Genomic DNA, 5,955 nt, shown 5'->3' on the forward strand with positions numbered 1-5,955 from the left:
CTAACATAAAGCCAACTTACTATTTTAGTTGGATTTGGATCTCTTGTTCTATTATTTACTTTTTATATTCATAACCAAAACTTTTCGAAGTATATATCAAATATTTTATTTAGGAAGATGGTTATCGTTCTTTATAAAATTAGTTTGCAGTTTATCACAATAAATGTTAAGAAACTCATTATGGCTTCTCTTGAAAGTTTATTGAATCTATTTGAGCAAAATAACTATTTATTGTATGTTTTAATAGAATTAGTAAAACTAAATTATACTTTATTGTATGTTTCAATGGCATTAGTTAATAAAAATAAATTAGAAATTTAATTTTAATTTATTGGTATTAATAATTTAGAATTATAATTAGTAGGGAGCTTAGCCACATCATAAGTAGTCATCACGGGTATGAAATGGGCATATTTGGTCAACCTGTCGACATTCACCCAAATCGAGTCAAACTTCCGTGAGTCTTAGGCATTCCTAGCACGAAATCCATGGATATATTATATCATTCCAATACCGATATATCTAATGGCATTAGTAGTCCCCGTGGTTTCTGATGCTCTACCTTAGCTTTCTAACAAGTCAAACATGAAGCCACATGTTATGCTACTTGTTACTTCATTCCCGGCCACCCAAACTTCAGCTTAAGGTCTTTATACATTTTGGTGGTACCAAGGTGAATACTCAACTTCCTTTTGTGGGCCTCATCCAAGATAGTCCTCATCAATTCTGTATTTTCGGGTATACAAACACGTCCATTACATCTCAAAATATCGTCTCGGCCCACCTTGAATTAAGGTGTCTTGCGGACCTCGGTCAACTTCCTTTTTTCTTGAGTCGATACGTCTGTAACTTGGAGAACTTTAATCACATTCATCAATTCATTATCTATAATGTTCATTCCACATTGTAGTTTCCCCAATGGACAATCCAAATTAAGATCCAAGTCACGAAACTTCTCGAACAACTCCAACCCCTTCATTGTTACAAATGAGAGATGAACTCGCTTCTTGCACAGGACATCAACCACCATGTTTGATTTCCCTGGATGGTAACGCAACGTGAAATCATAATCTTTAATGAACTCCATCCAAATGCTCTGCCTAATGTTAAGTTCCTTGTGATGAAATAAGTATTATGAACTCTTATGATCATTAAATACAACAAAACTACACCCATATAGATAATGTCTCCAAATTTTAAATGCAAAGACAATTGCAGCTAACTCCAAGTCATGAGAGGGATGATTCTTTTCATGCACCCTCAATTGCCTTAAGGCATAGGCCACTACTTGTTTGTTCTGCATTAGAACACAACCCAAACCCTGATAGGAAGCATCACAGTAAACTTTGTATTGCTCTACTAGTTTTGGCAACACTAACACTAGAGACGTAGTTAGCTTCTCTTTCATTAGTTGGAATGTTTTCTCACGCACCTCAGTCCAAGCAAAAATCTGGTTCTTCTACGTAAGGTGTATCAATGGAGCAACAATCTTGGAAAATCCCTCAATAAATCTCCTATAGTACTCGACCAAACCCAGAAAACTTCTAATCTTTGTGACTGTTTTGCGGCTGTTTCCATGCCATCACGGCTTCTACCTTGGATGGATCAATAACAATCCCATCCTTAGAAATTACATATCCCAAGAACTTCATTTCTTCCAACCAAAATTCATATTTTCCTAGATTGGCATATAGTTGTTGCTCCTTCAATATTTGTAGAACTTGACACAAATGTTCCTCATGACTCTTGGAATAGATCAAGATGTCATCAATATAGATCACCACAAACTTATCTAAGAACGGTTCATATAATCCATGAAGATAGCGGGCGCATTAGTCACTCCAAAAGGCATCAACCAATACTCATAGTGCATGGATCATGTTCTAAAGGTTGTCTTGGATATATCATATTCTTTCACTCGAATCTGATGGTATCTCAACTTTAGATCAATCCTAGAAAACACCTATGCCCCTCGGAGTTGGTCCATTAAGTCATCATTGAGGGGTAAGGGGTATCTATTTTTTTATTGTGACTTTGATGAGTTTTCGGTAATCAACACAGAGTCTCGACTTTTTATCCTTCTTCTTGAGAAATAATATAGGGGCTACCCATGGTGACACAATAGGCCAATGAAAGGAAATATAACATACGTAAAGTTCCCAAATTTTTAACCATCCAATTTATCTCTAAAATTCCCGACTTCTCCATTTGTGAAGTTCGTTATTATGCACTGTTCTCCTTGAACGTAAGTTCGATTTGAGTGAAACCAACGCCATAACGATCGTTTGAAAAATGGCTATATTACCGCCAAATTGGTTTTATGATTTATGGTAAGTTTCCTTAACCGAATTTCGAAATTGGTTTTTAGAGTGTCTTCGCATAATTTAATTTTGACGTTTACCCATAAACTGTCGAGTTAGATCATTGAAGGACAAAGAGTCAAAGAACAATTTTTTTTCCCTCGTGGAACTGCTTTCGTGTGTGAAAGAATTGAAATAAGGTAAGAGATGAGAGAACGTTTGAATTCATGAGTATAATATATTGTGAGATGAACGGGAAACCCGTGTTTCCCAACGACTCATTCGAGTCTCGCTACGTACGGCAGTAGCCCTTTGAGTGATAAATTAATTAATGTGCAAATTGGAAATTGTGTGATTAAAATATGGAATAGAAATACTTATAAGGTGTTGATTGATTCGTTAAATTTGTGGTATTTTATATTATTTTGATATTTGATTTAATTTTGTTAAATGTGTGGCATTTGATATCATTGTGATATTTGATTTAATTTTGTTAAATGTGTGGCATTTGATATTATTGTGATATTTGATTTAATTTCGTTAAATGTGTGGTGTTTGATATTATTGTGATATTTGATTTAATTTTTTTAAATATGTGATCTTTGATATTGTTGTGATATTTGATTTAATTTTGTTAAATGTGTGATCTTTGATATTATTGTGATATTTGATTTAATTTTGTTAAATGTGTATTTGATATTATTGTGATATGGGATGTCAAATAAATTTGGTGCATATGTTTGATTAGATGGATTTATGTGATGTGATAATAAAAGGTGAATTCATTTTGATAAGTTTATGAGATTATGGTGATGTATAATTAATAATAATGACATTATAATTAAATTTGTGATAAGTCATTGTGATGATGTATGATTGATGATAGTGATGCTATAAAATTGTGATGAGTTTATGTGATGAGATATGATTAATGATAGTGATGTTGTGAATTTGTGATGAGAATATTGAAGTGATCCCCTATTTGGTGAAATAGTGGTGATTTCAATTTGTGTTTAAGATAATGGTCTTAATAGTGTATCATATGCCAACGAGGGGAAAAGATAAATAGTGAGAATTTGTGAAGCGGAGATTATTTTGTCATCATAGGTAGGGCCTGACAAGTCTAGTGATTCTGGTGAAGTACAATTGAATGAGTCTAATTGTGGCGGTCTGTTGTTGAGCCTTAAGGCAAGATTGTTAGACCTTGGAGGTATTCAGGTGGGGAATTCCTAGGTGACTTGGAGGCAGCACTCCAAATGTCGGGAGCTACCATGCAACACACGTTTACCTCGACTGTCGCGTATATGTGTCTCGAGTTTAGTTGAGGGGATCTATAGGGACAGGGACAATTTGAATTTGCCGTCCACCGAGATGGTGGCATAGTATCAAGCCTGTTAACCAAGTACTTCAGAGTTAGAATGGTACCACATTGTGAAGTAGAGTTTAAGCTCATGCATAGCATTGCATTTTCTTGTGATTGTTTTGTTGTGATTAATAGGTATCGTGTGCGATAATAAATTCTCTTAAATTATTTGATGTTATAGGGAAATGTATCAATTTTACTTTATAATGTGATGTTTTTCTTTGAAGAATGTTTGTGTTATGATACGGTGTATTATGATTGTTTGCGTGTTCTTCTTACTTGTATTATACTATTAACAAGATTTCAAAACTCACCTCCTTCTATGTTTGTGTTTGATTGGTTTGGCCTTGCGTTTGCGAAATCGCAGTATTACATGTTAATGAGTCTTGAAGTTCATGTTTGGGAGAAATCCTGCTCTGATAGGTGGTACCGAGAATTAAGAATTGTAATTTATGTTTTACTTATGTAATTACAAATAACTTTTTATATGAAAACCTTAGTACTAGTAATTTTTTAGAAATAAATTAAGTAATTATACTTACAACAAGCTTATTGAGATTACACTATTTTATAGGAGAAAAAAAAGTTAAAAGTGTTCCTTTTAATTTTTGAGCAATGTGATGTACTAAATTAGTTTTAAAATTTTTAATTTTCATGGAAATATATTTCCTTTATCCGCTGCATATGTAATTCAAAAAAATCTTGTATAAATTATTATATATGTCATTTTGGGGTTTAGGGTGTCACAATTGCAGCTGCCATTGCATTCATGGTTTGGATTGCTTCAGTCATGTCATTCCCTCCCTGGAGGACTAGTCCATTTGCACGACGAGCCATACTACCTATAAATTTTCTAATTAGGATAACACTGATATAATTTTAGTTGTATGGTTGTAAGGAAATATTTAATTCACGGCTATACAGTAAGTTCAGGTCACACCGTAAGTCATGTATTAGAGGGGTTCCTAAGAAAGAGAGCTGGGTCAACGAACCACTTAATAACCAAGTCTTTTTTTATGGAATAACCCTTCTCTTCTATTTTGGGGATCCTAAAATTTTATATGGGTTAGAGGTTTAAAACATTGTCTTTATTACAAAAATTTAGATCATAAAACAAAAATTAAGTAATTAAGGAATATTCATATTCATTATCAATTCAATTGCCATAATTAATAATATCATTAAATCATGTGTAGTAAATTAGTAAAAAAATTAAATTCAAATCATGTATAGTAATTCCACGACGTCATAACGTTGAAAGCAATTATTGCATTGAATCAAATTAAATCGAAGTCATTTCAAATCTTAATACCATAAATTCATAATTCATATCATCATAATTAGTTACTGCATTGAATCAAATTAAAACCATTTCAAATTTAGGGTCAAGAATTCAAGGCATATCATAATTGTAATTTATTGAAAGAAAATTTTTGTTTTGAGAAGAAAAAAAAAACAATTAGCATTAAAAGAGATCATGTAACGCCCCGTTTTTCAAAGCGAGGGTGTATTTTTTTTTTTCAAAAGAAATTAAACTGAAACAGAGAAATAAACAAGAAAATGCATTTGGATAAATAATTGAGTCGTTATAATTTACAAGCAGCGGAAAAGTTTCTCCAAATATAAATCCAAAGCATTTACACAACAACAAGTGGTACATGGGACCCATTCAAATAAGATGTCAAACTGACAATATTAGTATAAGTACAGTTTTCCAAATCAAAATACTCCAACCCAAAAAACAGGACGTTTAGTCCCTATACATCAATCTAATCTGATCATCCTACCAAAAAACTATACACCCTGAGTGATCTCCACGCGCCCCGTGAGATCCTCCTAACGTAGCTGTAGTCAAGCGTTCCCATCTCCATTCCCGTCCGTAGGGTACGAACCGGTAGGATCGTCCTGACTCTCATTTGAGGGCAAAGCTCAAATTTCCACAATAATTGTAAAGGGTCACCAACCGAAATTAACAGATAACACATAACATTTAAGTTTTAAATGCACAAAATAACCTTTCAACTAAGCATGCACCTTAAAAGGATTTTCCATATGCTAAAAGTTCATATAATGCTTGCCAATTAACAATGAACTCAAAATGAAGTTCTCAAACCATCAAGTAATACATAACTGACCAAAGCATTGATAAATCACTTGAGCAATCGATTATCTAACTCAAAATAAGGACTTTTGCTGAGCCAATCGATTGCCAAATCGATTTGGTCAGTTCTGCTGAGTTTCTGCATGACCAAATCGATTTCTAAGTCGATTTTGTCAGTTCTGATGAGTCCC

Source organism: Cicer arietinum, chromosome 3 (assembly GCF_000331145.2).
Source record: "Cicer arietinum cultivar CDC Frontier isolate Library 1 chromosome 3, Cicar.CDCFrontier_v2.0, whole genome shotgun sequence".
NCBI classification, from domain to species: Eukaryota; Viridiplantae; Streptophyta; class Magnoliopsida; order Fabales; family Fabaceae; genus Cicer; species Cicer arietinum.